Here is a 24,999-nt window from a genome sequence, read left to right on the forward strand (position 1 = left end):
GGTGCATAAATCTCACTAATCAGTGGGCTTGGGGTGTTGCTGCTGACACATCCATCTGATAGATTTTTGATTTCCTGTCATTTTTGAAGAAAACAAATAGCCCTGACATCTGTTTATTCTTGCTGCTGGCAGTTGGGAGACCGGGCTTGGTGAGGTTTGAAAATAGAGTAGAGTTCTTCCACATCGGAATGATTAAGACCTCAGTTTTAGCTATGTCTTAACCGCCCTTTGAACCAGCTCCTCTGGGCAGTTGGTAGTTTATTAATAAAATGAGGTGCTTGCTTTGTTTGAAGATCATTAGGAGGCGGAAATGCAATTTCTTCAAGAATTATCCGTAGTGATAGAATTCAAGTGACTCTTAAGAGTTGCTTCAGAAAAGAGGGAAAATAAGTATTGATTGTTGAGACATGTTTATTAGGTGATAAAGCCTGTTTGCTTTCTCTTGCAGGGAAGCTGTGTTGTGTCTACTTTTGCTCGAGAATCTTTTCTCGGACACAACACATCCAAAGACACAGTTTTCGAAATACAGGTGTTGGCAGCTTACAGAAGAGGAAACCTTTCTGCCGGGATTTGACATGATACACTCCCCCTGGGAGCCAACCTCACATAGCGGCTCTCGTGGAGCTGAGACCTTCTGGCTGATTCTTATGGCATAATCTCTACGATTTTACAAATAAAGGAAAAATCCCATAGAAGGTGATGTCTGCCCTTCTTCAGGATGTCCTGCTGGTTGCCTGGTGGCAGTGTTGGGGCAGCCAAGGATGGGCCAGAGGCATGGAAAATGCTGCTTTTGCCTGTTCGTTCTCTACATCGTTGCTCATAGGATTCATGAGAGGATTCTGGGGCGAATAAAGGACTTAAACCTGATACCTGATTCTTAGGTGGCCTGGAACAGACAGGAATATACCATACCTGTGTTGAAGTTAAGCCATATTCACAGTAATGTTGAAGATTCTCAGAAATCAGGAGCATTTGATTTCTACCCATCAGTACTACATAACTGCCATCAGCTAGCTTTTATAGTATAACACATGAACTGTGATTGGTCCTTAAAAGAACCTGGGGAGTGGGGAGACAGGCTATCATCTTGGCTCCTTCTAACTCATTCTGGCATGTGGAGCAGATTATGTGACCTCTCTGGTTTTCATTGGGCAAATGGGGATAATTGGGCACAGCTCTTTCTACTTGTGATGATTAAACAAGGTTGTTTGGTATGAAAAGCACAGGTTTGGGAGTCAGACGCACTCCGGTTTGAATCTGAGCAGGACCACGCAGCAGCTTGGTGATTATGTATGTAATTTAAAATCTTTCTTAAAGATCTTTCCTAGATTCATTTTTTAGGTTTGTAAAATGGGACTATAGAGTTAACCTTATGAGGCTGTTGGAACAATTGGAGATCATGTGATAAAGTGCCTAGCATGCTACTTGCTACACAGAAGTAAATAGAAGCTATTATTAGTACATGAAACCATTTTGGAAATATACTTTTCTAACGTAAGGTAATGTAGTAGTATTGTTTGAAAATTAGGTGATGGTAGTTTGCATTCCCCATGATCCGAAGCCAAAATGTAAATGCACACTACCTAAAAGAAAGCTTGAAGAGGGGCAATAATTTGCAATTCATTGTCTTAAGATAAAACAAGTTGGGCTATTACTGGAAAGTCCTGGGGAAATTATTATTTTTTTAATATTTGAAAAATTTTCCATTTAGTGAATTGATGAATTTCAAAGCAATTGTTTTTTTAAATTTTTTAATTTTAATACAAGCCTGCCACTGTGAGCTCCTCTTATTGCATTTGAGCTGTTTGTTCTGCCTGAGTTTTGTGTCTTAGGATAATTTCCCTTCATTTCCTTAGTGTTTCATTCTTCAGTTGTGTTGGAGGGAAAGTGAATGGTAGAAGCCAGAACACACTTTGACCTCTTTCCAGTTTGTAAATGGCAGTTGGTAGGCTTTAGGAATAAGAGTGTATTTACACACATAAAAGGTGATGTGAATTATCACAGAGGTGAGAGGTGAGAAATCTGTACTTGGAGGTTGATGTTAGAATAAATGTAATTCTGGGAGTTCCCTGGTGGCCTGATGGTTAGGACTCCAAGCTTTCACTGCCAGGGTCTGGGTTCAATCCCTGGGCAGGGAACTGAGATCCTGCAAGTCTCCTGGCACAGCCAAAAAAAAAAAAAAAAAAGAAAGAAAGAATAAATGTAACCCTTCATACTCAACAACTTGCATTCTGTGAAAGCAGGAGTTCTCAACCTTGACTGTCCATTAGAATCACCTGGGAGCTTTCTGCACTCCTGCTGCCTACCTTACGTCTCGGACCAATAAGTCAGAAGCTCTGGGGGTGGAACCCAATCAGCAGTATTTTTTAAAGCTCCCTAGGTGATTCCAATGGCCAGCGAACACTACAGTTCTGGGTGATTTGCAGATATCACCTGATTCCTTTCTTCACATCTCCGAGGTAGGAAAGTATCTTTGTAGTAAGAATTATTGTTAGAGTGAAGCACAGAGAGGCTGATTTTTTGCCTTAATTCCTTGAAGCTGGCATGGCCAGTGCAAATGCCTGCAGGGGTCTGGCAGGTGATCTGACGTGTGCAGCAGGCTGGTGGCCGCTGGGGAGACCCCAGGAGTACATGGCTGTGGTGAAAGGTGGGCAGCTGCTGCCCGGCTCCAGCACAGTGTTGCCAAGTGGCTGGTTTTTCTAGTTCTTCCAGTTTCCAATTTTCCAGGAAAAGATAGTATTAAAAAAAAGAAAGAAATCACCCAATTTTTATGTGTTGGCAACAAATTCAGGATTGTTTAAAACATTGTGCCGGCCAAACAAAACATGTTTGCCAGTAGTTTCCAGCCTTTGCTTCAAGAGTGTTAAGGACCAGCTTAAACATCTCAGCCAACTTTTAAGAGATTTGCGTTTCCCTATTCTGGTTGTAAGCTGCTTTCTGCCTCTCCTCCAAGACAGCTTTTACATGTATTTTCCTCCCCATTCCCAAGCAATCCTCTGAACTTGCATCAGACACTTATCCTCAGTTCCCCCCCGCCCTCCGTGGGCATCCATTACTTCAGGTTTCACATATATGGCTTAGAAATCGTATGCTCCTTCTAAAATCAGTTAGGGCTTGTTAAACTTTTTTATTATGTGTCAGAATCTTCTTCCTGTGATAAAACATTTAGAAGTCCACATGTGATTTGATTATCTATAAAATGTCAAAACCGGGAGTATAGCCTTACTGGGTACATTAGGAACAAGTGTGGGAAGGGTTAATTCACAGACCTGACCAGTATCCTCCTGACTGGGTTGCTGAACCTACATACGGAAGGTGCGGATGTATTACAGTGATTCCCAGGTTTCTACTTGTACCAGAAATCCTTGGGTAGGTGGGCTCAACTGCAGGTTCCCAGGGCCTCCCCCAGAGATTCTAATTCATGGAATTTCATTTGGGACTCGGGGATCTGCATTTTAAAACAAGTTCACCAGGAGTCTTGGTTGTGCTGTTTCGCAGACCAGATTTTGAGAAACAGTGATTTAGGGGAGGTGTTTGTGGCCTCTGTGTCTTCTATCATTTAAGAAGGGTTTATAGTCAGTTGGGCCTACTGATCAATACAGCTGATCACTCAGGACACAATATAAAGTTCTCATGCACAGAGAAGCTGACTGAGGCTATCCCTACGTGGTTGAGGTGCTTTTACCATGAACCGACTTTTATGGTTTCAATCGTGGGGATAAAAAAGGTGCTATATTCTTTTGATATAAATTGCTTTGTGTATTTTATAAGCAGTACCTGTGTAGTAACATCCCATTTATCAGACATCGTGGATGCATGGTATAGCTGACTCAAGGTTATTCTTTTAAGTCTCACATCTTTTTTGCTCTATTTCTGCCATTTACGCGGAACTCTTTTTTTTCACATCTTCATTGGAGTATAAATGCTTTACAATGTTGTGTTAGTTTCTGCTGTACAACAAAATGAATCAGCTATATGTATACATATATCCCTGTATTGCCTCCCTCTTGAGCCTCCTCCTAATTTAGTATACATTTCCCTGCTTTTGCAAGCAGAATCTACTGAAGATAATGAAATCATTTGAGTCATCATTTATGTTTTGAATTCTTTCAGGTCCTATTTAGGTTTGTTAAAGCCCCTCCACTGAATGGCTCTGCTCTTTGAGTTTTGCCATGGTTTTCATAGTTTCTTCTTTTCCGTCACTGTTCCCTGTCGTTTCTCTCTTCCTTAACTCTGCCTGTCTTTAGGAACATTGCTCTCCTTTACTGTATGGAGTTGGGAATTGCTTTAATTGCACTATATGTCAAGTAACAGTAAACAGGAGCTGAGTGAGTCTTTGGGAGGTTTTTTTTAAGCAGTGAAATGGATGAACGTTGCTGCATTGACTTGGTGACATTATTTTAGTGGCTCTGCTACTTCCTCTAACTTACTTCCTCATCCTTGACTGCAGTTGTCTGATCTGTGACCTCAAGATAACTGAGATATTGCTACAAATGATTTACTTAGATCTGTAAGCTGTTGTCTCCCCAGCTGTGTTAGTGTTTTTATATGTCCAGTTTTATAATGTGAAATGTAAGTAGATTACAAGTGAACATTTCTGTGCCAAGTTTCTGTGCAGGATAAAGTGTTTTTGATTCAGTGTTACTGTGATCTAGAACTATAAATTAGTTGTATACCTGTGGAATTCAATCCTGCCATCATTCTGAAATAAAGGTGTCACAACTGATATTTATGTGTGAATTTTAATTTCTTGAGGGTATCACATCACCTGGCAGAGCTTGTGTTTATCATTTGTAGTAGTGATTCTAGTCCTTTCAGCAGCCCCAGATAAGAGTGTTATACCAGCCAGATGATGTTAGCTCCCCGCTTCCCCCAAGTTGAGCCGTTAACGTTTCTCCCAGAAATAAGCAGAAGCTGCTCTTACTAGGTGACAGAATGGGCCATGTGCTAATGGAGCAAAGGACCAGGATATGCAGAGCAAGAAGAAATGAAGCACAAACAGTGGCATGAAGTCATGGGGTCCCAAAGGGGGAGGGAGAGACAGAGCAACTGCTTGTTGACCTGCTTGTGAGGCTCAGCTGTACCTTCTGTACTTTGTTTCTGTGAGATTTGCCCTTATCCTTTTATTTGTCCGCCTTTTACTTGAATGTATGCAAATGGATTTCTGTGCCTGGTTTCCAGAGTGCCTTGTCCAAGCCCTATTGATGCCTTTCTTTTGTTAGAGCCTGAAGGCCTTTAGGGGTAGAGTCCTTGGTTCACCCAGCACTTACTGAGCACCTGCTGCATGCAAGAGAAAGGCAGGATTTGTCTTCTCTTTTGACTTGATCCAGTAGGTTTCCAAGAGGCTTGCACCTTCATTGTGCTGACAGAGGGCAGTAATGGGCACCAATTGATGGTAAGACCAGACACATTTACCTCTTGGGTAAATCACACCATGATTGCTTAAAGGATGCAGAAAATAGCACAGGAGGCATAGCATAATGGAGAGCTTAGCACAAAATGTATAGCTTGATGGCCTCAGAGCCTCACCAGCAGATTGCATGGTTGCGTAATCATGTCTGACTTAGTGGGAGACACCTCATACCTTTTTGGAAGATAACGGGTTCTCTCCAGCCTCAGCCTTATATACAGAAAGGTGGAGCTGCCCTGCATGAGACCACCTTCTCATCTGAGCCACGTAGGGGCTGCACAGTGCACAGTGATTGCAGGGTGCAGGATTTTCTGGCATAAAAGTCTTTTACTTTCAGACTGTTCTATTACAGCCTGATCTGAGGACGTCCCTGAATTCAGGGCTGCAGTATGTGTCTTGCTTCCCTGATGTCTGGGTGGTCATGCTAACTAGTTCTGGCTAATCCTGCAAACACCAGAACCTTAACATGAGCCTTGGAGAGACTGAGGCAGATAGAGGGGTAGAGTCCTAAGAACGACAAACCCGGTGTGGTGAGGACTCAGAATAAAAATTAACTTACAGAAACAATTGACAGAAATTTAAAATGCAGTATTTCTTACATTGCTCGACTGCCAGTTGGAACCCCCTGAGGAGCTTCAGAAATACTGATGCTTGGATCCCACCCCCCGAGATTCTAGGCTGCAGCCCCTGCATCAGGAATGCATCAAGCTCCCCAGGTGATCCTGATGCCAAGGGCAGCAATTCTGTCAACTTCAGAAGTAGTGTTTGTTCTCCCAAAAGGGGTTATGCTTAAGCTAGCTGGCAGAAGGAGTTTGCAATACGAGAACTCTTTTTTCTAATGTTTTGCCTCTAGTCCTTAAGAAAAATATAATTCACTGTCTAAGAAAAAAGTGCTCCAGTGTCTCTTAAATGCTAATAGAAGAAAAGAGAGCCTCAAAATATTTCACCATGCTCAGCCTGCTTTGTTATGATTAAAAGTTTGGGTTGTATTTGGTGGAACAGAATCCCATGCAGAAAAAGGATTCCATGATAACTCAAGACCCTTACTTGTCTGAAAGGGTTAAACTGAGTAACTGTACTTCCAGACCTTAAGATGTAGTGCTCTGTGCTATGGACAGCCGTGCTGTGCAGGAGGCAACGGAGAGAAAATAGCAGCCCCCATCCTGCTAAATTAAACTTCATGGAGCTCTTCTCCAGCATTCTCAGAGAAGGTTAGAGCCATTTTGTGCCTGCCATCTGTTAGGCTGCTGGTGGAATCATTTCTTCTTTGTGTCGGTGCCAGGATGAACATTTAGATCCGATGACAAAGGAAAATGCTAACTGTTCAGTTGTATGTTTTTGTTTTCCTATTTTGAGTTTGGGTGTCTTCTTAAATTCAGAAGTCCTTAAATTGTTCAAACTTTGAAATCATCACATTGCCAGTTTCTTTAGAGGTTTAGGGGACATTATTTTCTGAGCTGAAGCTCCTCTGTTATTTGTGTTTGTTTAAGGATGTCGTCAAAACCATTCTTGTCAGTAAGTCCAAAAAAAATTCCCCTGGTCCTCAGGACAAGAGGTTTACAAAAATAGCCAGAAATATTTTAATGAATGAATTACCCCAGTGTAACATTATTGTAAATGGGAACAGAATTTGGGGCAAGGAGGGGGAGAAATGTACAAGGTCATACCTGTCACTCATTAGGGTGACTACCAGGAAACCTTTACTGTCTGACAATTTCTTTCCCAAGTGACATTTCAGAGTTGGGGGATATAGCATGGAAGTTTAGAGCCTTAATTCATATCTTAAAAAAATATTTCTGAACATATCCATAGGTACAGCAGAAAAAAGTCCAGTACAGTTCTTCTGGTATCTTGATGATTGGATTTAAATAAAGCCTTTGGAAAACTTGGAGTCACATCTGAGGCGCTAGATGGCTACGATTTTTAAATTGGATTAAACTATGCCTCAGAATACAATTAGAACGATTCCAGTATGGGAAGTAGTCTTTTTGTCTGTGTGAAGTTAGAGCTAGCATTATAACTTATTTCCTTAAGTGTTAATCGTTCTGTCAAGTGGTATGAGTCCATTTCCTCCTGGAAAAATAAATGCTAACAATGTTTTTGGGCCATATCAAAGGCAAAGATTTTGCAGAGAAGAATTGGGGAATAGCAAAGTGCTAGCCAGGCATTTATTTCCCTCGATCTGCCTCTGAAACCTCTTCCTGGGGTATCACCTGCCATAATCAAAGCAGGGTATGTATTTGTAGTGGGAATGTATGGCCGTCTATGTGAGGGAGGTGTGGAGCCACAAGATAGATGGGCAAAATGTTCCTCTTAGAACATTTTTCTCAAAGATTTGTGGGAAAAACATTTTTATTAAAACAAACGTATAACTTCGTAGAGGGTAAGATTGGAATGGATTCTTAATTTTTAAAAAAGGAGACGTAGAAGACATTTTGCTTGGGACACTGCTTAGAAAGCTGCATTATACGTAGCAGGTGTTATATTAGGTTGAATATAATGGAAATACCAAAGGATGACATTTACATAGGCTCAGCCTGATAGAAGCACTTAAAATTAGTACATCCTCAAACACTGCAGGGCCTTGTTCTGCTGGGGAGAGGTCCCTCTTTGGAAAAGTTGGAGACACTCTGATGTAGGCCACCTCCAATCCCTGGAACTCCCAGAATTCCCATGCCCCTCAGAGTCGGTCTTCCCTCCCAGCAGCATGGCCTTTGTCTGCCAATGTCTTGTAATATAAAATGGGTAAACCTTGCCTTCAGGGGCATCACAGATTATTTTGAGGGCTGAGTTAATGTCTCTTAGTTGTTGAGAAGGAAGAACATAAGTAGGAAGAGCAATTATTGAATATTAAAATTTAAATATTTTTCACTATAATTTTTTGGGGGGCAGTTCTGTTTCCACTTTTGTTCAGAGAAAACATTAGTCAGGAAAATTTTATTTGTCAATATAATGTTTTTCACATACTGTTTTCTCCTAAACAGAGGCAGTTCAGATGCACCTATAAACCACAGCTTTCTCTAACCAGGCTGTCTGCAGTGTTAACCCAGGGTGCTTGTTAAAATCAATGGAAGGGGTGTGATTAAGTCTTGATGAGGTAAAATAACAAACGCAGGGAAAAATTAATGAAGCAGTGTTTTGATTCTTGTAATTATAGTGGTGTGACTGGCTCTGCTATAGTGAAGTTCTTATCATTTCCAATAAGAAACCTCTTTTCTGGTTTACAGATATATTTTAACTGTCATGTAGATGGAAATTGTATGGCAGCTGCTAGCAGGAATAACCTTTATTTTTGTTTACAAAACACATATTTCTATTGAGAATGACAACTTTGGTATTACCCCAGCTTCTTTGTTGAAATAGCACATCCTGGTCAGATCTGAATTTCCCTTCACAAAAGTGATATTTGACAATAAATGTGGCATTAGATTAAAATACAAGAAATCTGAGCATCTGATTGGATTTGAATACAGCCCCAAGGTTTAAACTAGAATCCTAGTTATGCTCTGTGCTGGCTGTGTACATAAGCTCTCTGGGCTTCATTTTCCTCATATGGGATGGAGTAATAATAGGGACTATTTTATAGGGTTGTTGAAAGGATTGAATAAGTTCCAGACATGTAAAAACAGTTGGAATGGAACAGTGCCTGACACATATAAACACTCAGCAATCTCTGGAAGAGACTCTGGCGTTAAGTCTTTAAACATTTGGTAGAATTCACCAGTGAAAGTATTCAGGCCTCAGATTTTTGTTTTAGGGAGATTTTTAATTACAAATGTGGTCTGTAATAGTTGTAGAGCTATTCGAATTCGAATGTTCTGTTTCGTACTGGGTGAGTTGAGGTAGTTTGTGTTTTTCGAGTAATTGCTGTATATTATACAAATTGTCAAATTTATGTGTGTAGAGTTGTTCATAGTATTTTCATATTATCTTTTTGATATCTGCCTGGTCTTTAATGATAAGCTCTGCTTGTCAATTTTATCAGTCTTTTCAAAGAACCAGCTCTTTCTTTCATTGATTTTTCTCTATTGCTTTTCTGGTGTATTTTATGGACTTCTGCTCTTTATTATTTCTGTCTCCTGCTTGCTTTGGGTTTATTTTTCTCTTCTTTTATAGGTATTGAGGTGGGAGCTTTAGAGTATTCTTTTGAGACTTTTCCACTTTTCTAATGTGTACATTGAGTGCTATAAATTTCCCTCCTAGCACTGCTTTAACTGTGTTCTACAAATTTTGATATGGTGTATTTTCATTTTCATTCAGTTCAATTTATTTTTAAAAAATATCTCTCAAGACTTTCTTTTTGACCCATGGATTATTTAGAAGTGTGTTGTTTAGTCTTCCGATTGGGGATTTTCTAGATGTCTTTTTTTTTTTTTAACATCTTTATTGGAGTATAATTGCTTTACAATGGTGTGTTAGTTTCTGCTTTACAACAAAGTGAATCAGCTATACATATACATATATCCCCATATCTCCTCCCTCTTGTGTCTCCCTCCCACCTTCCCTATCCCACCCCTCTAGGTGGCCACAGAGTGAGGTAAGTCAAAAATAGATGTCTTTTTTGCAGTTCATTTTAATCTGCTTACACTGTGAGTGGAGAACACACCCTCTATGATTTCAACTCTTTAAATCTGCTGGGGTTTGTTTTCTGGCCCAGGATGTATAAACTATCTTGGTATATGTTTCATGGGCACTTAAGAAGAATGGATATTCTGCTATTGTTGGGGGAAGTGTTTTGCAAATGTTGATTATCTCCTCTTGGTCAGTGGTGTTTTTGAGTTCTTCTGTATTCTATCTGATGTTCTGTCTAGTTGTACTATCAATTATTGAGAGAAGGGTATTGATATCTCAAACTGCAGTTGTGGATTTGTCTGTTCCTTCTTTTATGTCTATAGATTTTTGGTTTACATATTTTGTAGCTCTGTTGTTTGGTACGTAACACGTTTAGGGTTGCTATGTCTTCTTTTTAGATTAACCTTTTTATCATTTTATAATGTTGCTCTCTGTCATTGATAATTTTCTTCGCCCTGAAGTTTCCTTTAGCTGGAGTACCTTTAATAGGAGTGCCTACATTTCTTTTTATTAACATTACATTTTAAGTGCATTTCTTATAAATAGCATACAGTTGAGTCATGTTTTTTAATCTGCTTTGCCAATCTCTGACTTTTAATTGGTGATTTAGATAATTTACATTTAATGTAATTATTGATTTATTAGGGCTTAAGTCTTCCTTTACAAAAAAAACTTTGTTCTTTTTGAGTGGGGGCCTTCCTTGGGGTTATTCAAACACATTTTAGAAATCGTGTTTGGTTTATCAATACAGTGTTTTTGAGTGAATCTCTTTGTATAGCCTTTTCTTCTAGTGATTGCTAGGCTGCCCCTTTCCTGGTCCTCTGCCTAGAGAGAGAAGGCTTTTATTGTTTTTGTTTGTTGTTTTTGTTTTTGTCTGTGCCTCTTGGCATTTCCAGGTTGCTGGCTTCTCTAACACTCAGTCTGAAATATGAGTGTCACGGAGAGAATTCAGAAAACTCATTGCAGTGTTGTCATTTGGGTGTCAATTTTCCTGGTTGGTTTTCATTCTTTACTTCATTTTTCATAGCATTCTTGTTTTGTTTTGTATGTCATGTTCAGGGTTTTGTTTTGTTTTTAAACTGGGGTATAGTTGCTTTACAATGTTGTATTAATTTCTGCTGTACAATGAAGTGAATCAGCTATATGTATACATATATCCCCTCCCTTTGGACCTCCCTCCCCACCCCCATCCCACCCATGTAGATCACCACAGAGCACCGAGCTGAGCTCCCTGTGCTATACAGCAGGTTCCCGCTAGCTCTCTGTTTTACACATGGTAGTGTATATATGTCAATTCCAATCTCCCAATTCATCCCCCTCCCCTGTGTCCACACATCCATTCTTTACCTCTGTGTCTCTATTCCTGCCCTGCAAATAGGTTCATTTGTACCATTTTTCTAGATTCCACATATATGCCTTAATATGCGATAGTTGTTTTTCTCTTTCTGACTTACTTCACTCTGTATGACAGACTCCAGATTGATCCACGTCTCTACGAATGACCCAGTTTTGTTCCTTATTATGGCTGAGTAATACTCCATTGTATATGTGTACCACATCTTCTTTATCCATTCCTCTGTAGATGGACATTTAGGTTGCTTCCATGTCCTGGTGAATTATTAGAGAAATGCAGATCAAAACTACAATGAGGTATCACCTCACACCAGTCAGAATGGCCATCATCAAAAAATCTAGGAACAGTAAATGCTGGAGAGGGTATGGAGAAAAGGAACCCTCTTGCACTGTTGGTGGGAATGTAAATTGATACAACCACTAGGGAGAACAGTATGGAGGTTCCTTAAAAAACTAAAAATAGAACTACCATATGACCCAGCAATCCCACTACTGGGCATATACCCTGAGAAAACCAGAATTCAAAAAGAGTCATGTACCACAATGTTCATTGTTCAGGGGTTTAAGTTTACTACTACTGACTTTTATTGGGCTCCTTTCTCTACTTCAATCCTACCTGTCTTTCAAGTCTTAGCTGAAGTGTCATTTCTGTGAAACTCCCTTTGAGTCTACACCCTAGGCTGACGCTCCATTTCTCTTTCCCATAGCACTCTGCACTTCTCGTTCTAATGACTTTGTTCAATGTCTGTCTCCTCCATTTGACAGCTCTGAGGGCAGGAATTTGGTCCCATCCTGATTAAATGAGTGACATCAACATTTGTAAAACGAGGGAGTTGAAATTGATGAACTTAGAGATCTTTCATCTCTCACTTCTTTTCCTTTTTTCTCCCCATTTTCTCTTTCTCTCTCTCCTTTTCTCCCACCTCCCCCTTCCAAATAATTTCCAAAATAGAATCATACCTGAAATCTTCTCCTTCTGTGCCTTGCCAACATTAGGTTTTATCATGAAAAACAAAATCAAAATTTTGGTTATATTAGATGAATTATGACATCTTACTATGGTTCTGTTTTGCACTTATTTGAATACCAGGAAAGTTTATTCATCCTGTCAGCAAATATTGAACATCTTCTATGTTCCAAACTCTGTGGAAGAAGGCCCTAGACGTAGAACAACTCACAAAACAAAGGCCTTGCTCTCATGGAGCTTACAGTTGAGGTTTTCTCATATTATTATTGATCATTTACATATCTTTTGTGAATTACATCTCCACATTAGCTGCTTATCCACCTGCTACCCTCTCTTTTTTTGGTGTTCATTTAACAAATATTTTGCTCAGGAGTATGGGAGGTGTAAAGTTAAGACAGTCCATTTCACAATTCACTTAGCATCTATTCTGCCTCACCAGTACATACATTCAAACAAAAATGTTTTTCTCAAAAAACAGGTCTGAGCAGCCCACTTGTCACTATATTGTACACTCGATAAAAACTTTATTTTGAAAAAAAGACCAAAGTGATTGTGCTTTTTGGCATTTTATTTTTATAATAAATGTGTGGCCTCACTGTGTAGCAGCAGTTAAATACCATACGTTGAAAGAGGGAATTGAGCAGCTGGATTTAATGGAACCATTTTAACAAGGACCAGTTGCAGTGTTAGGTAGTAATTGCAAAGGAACCTGCCTGGACTTTAATTTGTCATCTTGTTTTATTTAAAAATGATACTCAATTTGCATTTTCCAGACACCAGAGGCAGTAATGAGAGGTCCTGGGTGACAAGTCTGTAACATCAGCAAGGTTTTATCTTTTTAATTTATTTTATTTTTAACATCTTTATTGGAGTATAATTCCTTTACATTGTTGTGTTAGTGGCTACTGTATAACAAGGTGAATCAGCTATACGTATACATATATCCCCATATTCGCTCGCTCTTGCATCTCCCTCCCACCCTCTCTATCCCACCCCTCTAGGTGATCACAAAGCACCGAGCTGATCTCCCTGTGCTATGCAGCTGCTTCCCACTAGCGATCTGTTTTACATTTGGTTCTGTATATATGTCAGTGCCACTCTCTCACTTCCTCTCAGCTTACCCTTCCCCCTCCCTGTGTCCTCAAGTCCATTCTGTACATCTACGTTTTTATTCCTGTCCTACCCCTAGGTTCTTCAGAACCATTTTGTGTTTTTTTTTTAGATTCCATATATATGTGTTAGCATACGGTATTTGTTTTTCTCTTTCTGACTTACTTCACTCTGTATGACAGACTCTAGGTCCATCCACCTCACTACAATTAACTCAATTTCGTTTCTTTTTATGGCTGAGTAATATTCCGTTGTATATATGTGCCATATCTTCTTTATCCATTCATCTGTCGATGGACACTTAGGTTGCTTCCATGTCCTGGCCATTGTAAATAGAGCTGCAATGAGCAATGTGGTACCTGACCCTTTTCGAATTATGGTTTTCTCAGGGTATATGCCCAGTAGTGGGATTGCCGGGTCATATGGTAGTTCTATTTTTAGTTTTTTAAGGAACCTCCATACTGTTCTTCATAGTGGCTGTATCAATTTACGTTCCCACCAACAGTGCAAGAGGGTTCCCTTTTCTCCACATACTCTCCAGAATTTTTTTGTAGATTTTTTTGATGATGGCCATTCTGACTGGTGTGAGGTGATACCTCATTGTAGTACTGATCTGCCTTTTTCTAATGATTAGTGATGTTGAGCATCCTTTCATGTGTTTGTTGGCAACCTGTATATCTTCTTTGGAGAAATGTCTATTTAGGTCTTCTGCCCATTTTTTTGGATTGGGTTGTTTGTATTTTTTTGATATTGAGCTGCATGAACTGCTTGTATATTTTGGAGATTAATCCTTTGTCAGTTGCTTGGTTTGCACATATTTTCTCCCATTCTGAGGGTTGTCTTTTGTCTTGTTTATGGTTTCCTTTGCTGTGCAAAAGCTTTTAAGTTTCATTAGGTCCCATTTGTTTATTTTTGTTTTTATTTCCATTTCTCTAGGAGGTGGGTCAGAAAGGATCTTGCTGTGATTTATGTCCTAGAGTGTTCTGCCTATGTTTTGCTCTAAGAGTTTTATAGTGTCTGGCCTTATATTTAGGTCTTTAATCCATTTTGAGTTTATTTTTGTGTATGGTGTTAGGGAGTGTTCTAATTTCATCCTTTTACGTGTAGCTGTCCAGTTTTCCCAGCACCACTTATTGAAGAGGTTGTCTTTTCTCCACTGTATATTCTTGCCTCCTTTATCAAAGATAAGGTGACCATATGTATGTGGGTTTATCTCTGTGGTTTCTATCCTTTTCCATTGATCTATATTTCTGTTTTTGTGCCAGTACCATAGTGTCATTATTACTGTAGCTTTGTAACATAGTCTGAAGTCAGGGAGCCTGATTCCTCCAGCTCCATTTTTCTTTTTCAAAATTGCTTTGGCTATTCTGGGTCTTTTGTGTTTCCATACAAATTGTGAAATGTTTTGTTCTAGTTCTGTGAAAAATGCCATTTGTAGTTTGATAGGGATTGTATTAAATCTGTAGATTGCTTTGGGTATCTACTACATGAATTTTTACTTTTATCTATTATTTTCTTCTTTGTACTTTATTTTGGTTAACTTTACTGTTCTTTTAAAAAACAATTTTTGAGAGTAAACCTCAGAATATCGTGGAGGGCCTCCGTATGTCTGGGTTCCCTCTAAAAAGATATATTTTTAGTTTGCAATAAGCATATAAATCAATTTTTTTCTTCTGATTACTGCTTGAATGTATTCCATTAATTCTAATATGTAGTAGTTTCATTATCATATTTTAGAGATTTTGAAATTTGGAGCTGTATTTCCTCTTTCACTTAATATTTGTTTAAGAGAAAAATTTTTATTGCATTATAATTAGGGAGTGGTGTTTGTAATATTTCTTCTCCATAGGACTTACTGATGCTTTCTTTGTGACCTAAGAGTTGAGTGGTCAATTTTGTAAATGTTCTGTGCTGCTTGAGAGGAAAATGTATGTTTCATTATCGGGTTTAATGTTTGCTATGTTTCCATAAGATCTATTTTATTGAGAATGTTGTTTAGGTGTTCTATAGCCCTGTTAACTCTTTGTCTACTTCACCTGTGTTGTAATGAGTGTAGTTTGCTGAAGTCTATTATCAGTGTATTTTTGTGTACTTCTACTTGCTTCTCTTGTAGTTTCAGCTCTGTGAAGATGATTGCTGTGTTATTTGGTGCATAGACACTTCTGAATATTATAGCTCTATTTTGAATTGCCGCTTTTAGCATTAGTAGTGCCCTTGTTGTCACATTAATATTTTTTTGTTTTTGGCTTGCATCCTACTTTGACTGATATCAGGATTGCAAACACTGCTTTCGTATTGATTTCATTTGCCTGTTGTGGCTGTATCCATCCTTATATGTTTAGCCTTTCAGAATCACTTTTTTTTTTCAGGTGTGGCTCTTGTATACCAAAGGTTCGATATTTCTTTATGAGTCATTTTGGAAATATTTTTCTCTTAAAAGATGAGTTAAGCTAACTCACATTTATTAATATACTTGTTACGTTGGGTCTCTGTCATTTTATTTTAATTATAATTACTATATCATCTTATTAAATTTTCTCTGTTTCTCTATGTGATGTGTTTGCTTTGGTCTTTAATAACAAAACATTTTTTTAAAATTAGGATTAGGTATCTGTTGATAAGCTCTGTACTTATACCTTTTTAAATGCCCTTCTCTACTGTTTGCTTAGTTAACCTTTATTATCTGGTATGTCAGTTTCTAATGTATCCTTTGACTCCTCCCTTTTATCTGTACAACAGATGTTGTCAAAGTGTGGTCCACTGGAGGCCCCTGAAACCCTTTCAGAGGGTCTGTGATGTCAAAACTGTTTTCATAATAATACTAAGACTTTACTTTGCTTTTCCACTCTCACTCTCTCATGAATGCACATGAACATTTTCCAGGGGCTACATGATATGTGATGATATTATCCCTTTGATAGCTAATGAAATGTGTGAAACACATATGAAAATTAAGGTGTCTTCTATTAAGTCAGACCTTGAAGGGATTTGCAAAAATGTGAAATGATGCCACTCTTCTAACTATATTTTTTTGGGAAAAGCATTGTTTTTCATAAAAATGTTGTTTATGTTTCTGTGTAATAGGCTTATTATTCTTATTTGTAAATAAATAGCTTCTCAGTTTTAATTTGTAATATGGGATATATTGATACCTATAATTCAATAAATAAAAACTTTCTGAGATTTTCAAATTTTACAAGTGCAAGGATTTGGGAGGCCAAATCCCACATTTGTACAACATCAGTGAATTTATTCTCCTTTCCATTTTCCCTCTCCCTTCTCTTCTACTTTTTATTTATATCATATTTACTTTGTCAAATACATTTATTTGCATTTTGTCATATGAGGTATTCATATACACATGATTGTGTTTTTAAGATATTCATTTCCATTGGTCTATTTTTCTGCTATTATGGCTTTATTGTGTGTCTTTATATATGGTGGGCAGCTTTTTAACTTTCTGTTTTATAGTTGATTTAGATATGCTTTGACCTTTCCTCTTCCATGTAAATTTTAGAGTAAATATGATGACTTTCTCAAAGGTTTTCAAGTTGAAATTTTATTGGGAATTTATAGATTAGTTATGGGAAAATTTACATTTTAAAAATTATAATTTCCATTTATTCCACTCATCTTTGTCCTATATTGGATTTTAAAATTATTTTCTAGAGAGGTATTGAGATTTGTTGCTTAGCTGAATTCCTAAATATTTAATATGTTTGTTGCTTATTATATTTTCTATTGGCTATTGCTGATGTTGAGAAATACTGTTGATTTTTGTAGGTCAATCATATATCAACAACATGGCTAAGCTCTCTGATTTTTTTCTAGTAGTTTGTCTTTAGATTATGTTGGTTTTTCTAAATAGACGGCCATATATAATCTATAAGTAATGTTTCCAGTAATCACTGTTGCATTTTGAGCATTTTATTTTGTACTTGTGTGAAATAAAAGTAAGAAAATATAGCAGTGTCAGGTTTGTTCTTTGTTGTCCATGAGCTTCATTTATTCTTACCTGTACTGTCCAGTGTGATTATTTGAGATTTGGGGCAGCACCTGTAGGGTGGTGTGTGTGTGTGTGTGTGTGTGTGTAGTATTATGTTAAGACTCATTATGAGTCCAAAAAAGTCATTCTTTGTAACATGGAGAAGAAAATATTCAGCCTCTGAAGACCACATGTACTGAGGAGGAGAAACATTTCTCTGAAGTCCTCTCATTTGTATGATACCTGCTGATCTTTTTTTAATTATTAATTTTATTGGAGTATAGTTGATTTACAATGTTGTATTAGTGTCAGGTGTACAGCCTAGTGATTCGATTATACATATACATATAATCATTCTTTTTCAGGTTCTTTTCCCATTTATTACTATGGAATATTGAGTAGAGTTCCCTGTGCTATACAGTAGGTCCTTGTTGGTTATCTATTTTATATATAGTAGTGTGTGTATGTGAATCTTGAGCTCCTAATTTATCCCTCCCCCACCACATTTGCTCTTTCATAACCATAGGTTTGTTTTCAAAATCTGTGAGTCTGTTTCTGTTTTGAAAATAAGTTCATTTATATCACTTTTTAAAAATTAGATTCCACATATGAGTGATATCATATGATATTTGTCTTTCTCTGTCTGACTTACTTCACCTAGTATGATAATCTCTAGGTCCATCCATGTTGCTGCAAATGGCATTATTTCACTCTTTTTAATGGCTGGGTAATATTCCATTGTATATATGTACCACATATTCTTTATCCATTCCTCTGTCGAGGGACATATTTAGGTTGCTTCCATGTCTTGACTATTGTAAATAGTGCTGCAATGAACATTGGGGTGTATGTATCTTTTCGAATTATGGTTTTTTCTAGATATATGCCCAGGAGTCAGATTGCTGGATCATATGTTAGTTCTATTTTTAGTTTTTTAGATATCTGTTGATCTTAATACCTTGGTGAGTTAACTAACTAACAAAAATCAAACATTGTCTATTTTACTTACTTGATTTGAATTAAGAATTTTTTGTTATTTTTATTACACAATTTATTATTTTAAACTAAATAAGTAATAAAACATTTTAATTGTAAATTATTCAAATCGTATTCAAATGATGTAGAACTAGACAGGATAGAAGCCCCTCCTTTTATCTTATTTCATATGTCCACCTGCCCTTCCTTCTATCACTATCAACAGTTTTTGGGTGCATCTTTCATCCTGTTTCTTTATATTTAAATACATATGCTTATCTATTACACCACTTTTTTCTTCAGCTACTTTTTAAGTATATTCTTTATTGAAACAATTCACATGCCATAAATTCCACTGTTTGAAAGTGTACAATGTAGTGGTTTTCAGTATTTTCATAAAGTTACATAACCATTGTCACTATTTCCACATCATTTTTATCACCCCAAAAGAAGCCCCATAGTGGTTAATAGTCACTTGCCATCTCTCTCTTCCTCTAGCATCGCACAACCACTAATATATTTTCAGTCATTGGATTTGTGTAGTTTGGATACTTCACATAACTGAAATCAAACAATATGCGATCTTCTTTTACTTAGCTGCATATGACTTTTTAAAATAAGTATTAATGGGATCATAATAAACATATCATTCTGATTCTTTTTTCTCTTAGTATTTCTTTCATATCATCTTATATATTTCTGTGTAATTATTTTTAGTGGCAGTATAGCATACATGGACCTGATGCATCCTAGTTTATTCGTGTTCCATTATTGATGAATATATGGGTTGTAGCCAGTCAATGTTATCAACAATCTCATACTGAAATTTGTTATTGATACATGTAATGTGCATGAGCTTTGTCTACCAGGGGAATCTACAAAATAATAATAGTACCCACCTTAAAAATTTATTGTGCAGATAAAGCAAGAAAATACCAGTGCTTTGAACAATGCCTGGCAAATAGCAAACTCTCAATAAATGGTAGCTATTATTAATATTACAGAAATATTCAGATCTTCAGTAGCATAGAAAATGTTTATGATACAGTAGTGAGTTTACAAAGCAACCCAGTAAAATAGTATATATTCTTCGGTAGCAATTTTGTGATAACTATATCTGCTTATGAATAAAAACTCAAAGGAAATATTTATATGTGGAAAGAATTGCTTTGCTATGATGATGGTATTGTGGGCTGCCTTTTTATGTTTTCAGAATGTCTTTCAAAATGTTGTTATGTCAGTATAAAATGATAAGAAATGTGGAGAGAGAAGAAGAAATCTTGATTTGCCCTTGCGTGAGAAAGAGGTTCCCAAGCATCTTCCTACGGGGGCCCCCCACCCAAAACAGTGTGGCTCTGACAGGAATGAGTCAAGACTAAGGTAGCTCACCATGATTTTTTCATCATCTTCTGAAGGCTTCCTCATGGTTTTCTCTCCCGTCATTGTAAAAATCTTTGCTTTATCTCCTTGGTTATTCATTTATGCATCCATTCAGTAGATATTTATTGAGAGCCCACTGTGTGCTAGGCATTCTAGGCACTGAATGGACATTAGTGAACTATGTTGAACAGTGGAGAGTTCTTGAGTTTTACATTAGAAAAAAAATCTTAGACTTATACCAACAAATAAATAAACAAGAAAATACCAATGGTAAGTGCTGTGTAGATAATTAAAATACAATGATGTGATGATACTAGACAGCGTGGCTACTTTAATATTATATTTTTAAGAAATTTATTTTATTTATTTTTGACTGCATTGGGTCTTCATTGCTGCATGTGGGCTTTCTCTAGTTGCAGAGAGCAGGGTCTACTCTTCATGGTGGTGTTCAGGCTTCTCATTGCAGTGGCTTCTCTTGTTGCAGAGCATGGGCTCTAGGCACACAGCTTCAGTAGTTGTGGCTCAAGGGCTCAGTAGTTGTGGCTCGCAGGCCCTAGAGCACAGGCTCAGTAGTTGTGGCACATGGGCTTAGTTGCTCCACGGCATGTGGTATCTTCCTGGACCAGGGCTTGAACCCGTGTCCCCTGCGTTGGCAGGCAGATTTTTAACCACTGTGCCACCAGCTAAGTCCCTGGGGTGGCTACTTTAGTTTGGTGGTTAAGACTTCTCTGCAGAGAAGTTTACCTGTTGAGACCTAAATGACAAGAAGAAGCCGTCCATGGGAATGTTCTGGGGAGGAACATTTCAGGAGAGTGAATAGCAACACCTGAAGGCTTTAGAGCAGAAACCAAATTGGTGGGTGGGAACTACAGAAAATGGGCCAGTGTGTGTGTTGCTGGACAGTGGTGGGTAAAGTGGGAGCAGAATGAGGTCAGAGAGGAAGACAAGCATCAGATCGTGTGGGGCTTTGTAAGCTAGGGCAGGGAGTTTGGATTTTATTCTAAGTGTGGGAAGCATTAGATGGTTTTAAATAGGAGAGTGACTTGCTTGGATCTATGTTTCAAAAAACATCTAACTGCCTGTTCTTTGGGAAATTGATTTTAGGGAGAATGGAATCAGGGAGATCAGTTGGGAAGTATAGCAACGGTCTAGACAAGAGATGATGATGACTCAGGATAGGGTAGGAGCTGTGGAGAAGAAATGGCTGTTGCGGTTCTTTTGAAGACATTTACCTGGATCTGCAACTGAATTGTGGGGCATGAAGGAAGTAAAAGAGCCAAAGATAACTCCTAGATTTTTGGCTTGAGTAAACGAGTAAGTGGTGATGCTATTTCCTTTGAAGAAAACTGAAGACTGTCTGGGGAATAAAAAAAGTTCTGTTTTGATTGTAGTAAAGATTCCTATTAGATATGCAAATAGAAATGACAAATGGAGACTTTATTATATGAGTGTGGATTTCCATGAGAGATACAGAAGTCGTCAATACTGCTGTGGTATTTATTTATTTATTAAGTCTAGTTTTCTTAACAGACTTCATTTTTTAGAGAAGTTTTAGGTTTACAGAAAAGTTGCACATATAGTAATTAGAGTTTCCACATTTGTCTCTCCTCCACACATGGTTGCTCCTGTTACTAATATCTTATGTTAGTGCAGTTACAATTGATGAACCAATATTGATACATAATTATTAAACTCCATAGTTAGAATAATTTACTCTTTGTGTTTTACAGTCCTATGGCTTTTTACTAATGTATAATAGCATGTATCCATCATTACAGAATCATACAGAATAATTTCACTGCCCTAAAAATGCCCTGTGCTCTACCAATTCAGCTCTTCCTTCCTCCCCTTGAACCCTCTCATCCACTGATAGTTGTACTGTCCCTATAGTTTTGCCTTTCTAAAATGTCACAGAGTTGAAATCATATGGTAGGAACCTTTTCAGACTAGCTTCTTTTACTTAGCAATATGCATTTAAGAATCTACCATGTATATTTGTGGCTTAATAGCTAATTTACTTTTTTATCACAGAATATACTCCACTGTATGTACCATAGCTTTTTTTTACCATTTACTATTGAAGGCAGATGTGGTATTTAAAACCAGGGGATTGGGTGGGCTCAGCTAGAGGGAGTGTGTAGCTAAAGAAGAAAAAGAGGTCCTGTCTTGTACTTTCATAGTGCGGCAGTTCTGATGTGAGATTTCAGGTGGACCCAGAAGCTCCCCCTGCTCCTGATGAGAGAGATGACAGGAAGCCACATCGTTTTATTTTTGAATGATTGTGACTACGGTCCCTTCTGGAGTAAGATATTAATGAGGAAGGGGGAGAGAGGATTAATGATAGATCCATGGGGAAGCAGAACTGAGCACTACTAAGATTCACAGTGGGTGGGATGGGGGGAAGGACATTCTTGGGCCAGGAGAAGACACCAAAAACATGGCGACTGGAGGTCTAAAATCAAACCTGTTCTACAGAAGATTTGCTCAGGATGGTCTTGTAGTCATTTTGGGAGGTGTCAGTTATATTTATTCCATGGGATCAGAGATAGGGCAACTTTCCCACTCAGGCACTTGCCCCAGCATAGCTCATGGCATCTCACTACCTTTGTGCGGTTTTCTGGCCATACCTGGAGGCAGCTGTAGACAGTGTCCTTGATGCCAGTTTGCTGGGAAATTTTCCACAAAAGCACATGCGGATTTGTCCCACCCAACTGAGAAGGCTGTTTTTCTGGATAGTTCTCTGTTTATGCATGAAGAAACTTGGCACTGGTGAAGTGGTAGCTTATTTTCCTTTTTTGTTTGGTTTCATTTGTGCTTCAGAAATAGAACAGATTAAGCATCACTTTCTTTTGAAGGCTCCAGCTCTCCTTACAGCATGACTTTAAATTCTGTTCTCCCCAGGCGAGAACGTGGAAAACATCTCTTCTAGCTTTTGTTAAAAGCAAATGCAGGTAGCTGGGGAAGCACTATGTGGAGACTGGACTGAGTGGATGCAGAGCCCTGGAGCTGGGGAACTAGAGGACGGATCTTGAATGGGATGCTAGACATTGCTCATGAGAAACCTGAGGAGGATACTAAAGAGACAGCTACAGTTTTCCTGATGATTGCCGCCAAGTTTTTTGAGGACCCAGCTGTTGTGGGTCTCTGGTTGAGTTTTTAAGCAGGATCAAGTTACAAAGTGCAACACACCTATCCACAGGGGCTCTGATAGGATGTGTTTTTTTGGAGCTGAAATTCATATATACATCTAAGCTATTAGTCAGAAAGCTCTTTCGTTCTAGATATTTATTGGATGTCTGTGATGCACCAGGCTTTATGCCAAGTACCAACGATACAGGGTGAAGAAGGCCAAACAGAATCTGCCTTTTAGAGCTTACAGTAGGGTGGCGAAGACACTACTGAACAGGAGCTGACAGTCCTTGGGAGGGTCAAGAAGGAGCTGATGGCAGGCAGCCTTGTCAAGCTGTGTGGATGACAGGCTCTTGGTGCTCCAGCCAGGTGTCAGGGCTGTGCCGCTGAAGTGGGAGAGCCAAGTTCAGGACACTGGTCCACAAGAGACCTCCCAGCTCCACATAATATCAGATGGCGAAAATCTCCTAGAGGTCTCCATCTCAACGCCAAGACCCCGAATAGCCAAGGCAATCTTGAGAAAGAAAAGCGGAGCTGGAGGAATCAGGCTCCCTGACTTCAGACTATACTAGAAAGCTACAGTAATCAAGACAGTATGGCACTGGCACAAAAACAGAAATATAGATCAATGGAACAGGATAGAAAGCCCAGAGATAAACCCACGCACATATGGTCACCTTATCTTTGATAAAGGAGGCAAGAATGTACAGTGGAGAAAAGACAGCCTCTTCAATAAGTGGTGCTGGGAAAACTGGACAGCTACACATAAAAGGATGAAATTAGAACACTCCCTAACATCATACACAAGAATAAACTCAAAATGGATTAGAGACCTAAATGTAAAGCCAGACACTATAAAACTCTTAGAGCAAAACATAGGCAGAACACTCTAGGACATAAATCACAGCAAGATCCTTTTTGATCTACCTCCTAGAGAAATGGAAATAAAAACAAAAATAAACAAATGGGACCTAATGAAACTTAAAACTTTTTCACAGCAAAGGAAACCATAAACAAGGCAAAAAGACAACCCTCAGAGTGGGAGAAGCTATTTGCAAATGAAGCAACTGACCAAGGATTAATCTCCAAAATTTACAAGCAGCTCATGCAGCTCAATAACAAAAAAACAAACAACCCAATCCAAAAATGGGCTGAAGACCTAAATAGACATTTCTCCAAAGAAGATATACAGATTGCCAACAAACACATGAAAGAATGCTCAACATCATTAATCGTTAGAGAAATGCAAATCAAAACTACAATGAGATATCATCTCACACCAGTCAGAATGGCCATCATCAAAAAATCTACAAACAGTAAATGCTGGAGAGGGTGTGGAGAAAAGGGAACCCTCTTGCACTGTTGGTGGGAACGTAAATTGATACAGCCACTATGAAGAACAGGATGGAGGTTCCTTAAAAAACTAAAAATAGAACTACCATACGACCCAGCAATCCCACTACTGGGCATCTATCCTGAGAAAACCAGAATTCAAAAAGAGTCAGGTACCAACATATTCATTGCAGCTCTATTTACAATAGCCAGGACATGGAAGCAACCTAAGTGTCCATCAACAGATGAATGGATAAAGAAGATGTGGCACATATATACAATGGAATATTACTCAGCCATAAAAAGAAATGAAATTGAGTTATTTGTAATGAGGTGGATGGACCTAGAGTCTGTCATACAGAGTGAAGTAAGTCAGAAAGAGAAAAACAAATACTGTATGCTAACACATATATATGGAATCTAAGAAAAAAAAAACAGTCATGAAGAACCTAGGGACATGGGGCTTCCCTGGTGGCGCAGTGGTTGAGGGTCCACCTGCCGATGCAGGGGACACGGGTTCGTGCCCCAGTCCAGGAAGATCCCACATGCCACGGAGCGGCTAGGCCCGTGAGCCATGGCCGCTGAGCCTGTGCGTCCAGAGCCTGTGCTCCGCAACGGGAGAGGCCACAGCAGTGAGAGGCCCGCGTACCAAAAAAAAAAAAAAAAAAAAAGAACCTACGGGCAAGATGGGAGGGAATAAGGGCAGACCTACTAGAGAATGGACTTGAGGATACGGAGAGGGGGAAGGGCAAGCTGGGACAAAGTGAGAAAGTGGCATGGACATAT

The 24,999-nt window shown here is 38.5% G+C and overlaps 1 protein-coding gene across 3 annotated transcripts in view; it reads left to right on the forward strand.

Annotated features, from left to right (window-relative positions):
• The window catches only part of PRELID2 (PRELI domain containing 2), a 78,871-nt gene extending 74,156 nt beyond the window's left edge, over positions 1 to 4,715 (forward strand). For all 3 annotated transcript variants that reach the window (XM_082623090.1, XM_082623092.1, XM_082623091.1), the window contains exon 7: positions 449 to 4,715. The gene's annotated coding sequence lies outside the window, so the exon portion shown is untranslated. The remainder of the gene's footprint in view (positions 1 to 448) is intronic.
• Positions 4,716 to 24,999: the final 20,284 nt, after the last annotated feature.

Source organism: Mesoplodon mirus, assembly GCF_964341445.2.
Source record: "Mesoplodon mirus genome assembly, chromosome: 5".
Lineage (NCBI taxonomy): Eukaryota > Metazoa > Chordata > Mammalia > Artiodactyla > Ziphiidae > Mesoplodon > Mesoplodon mirus.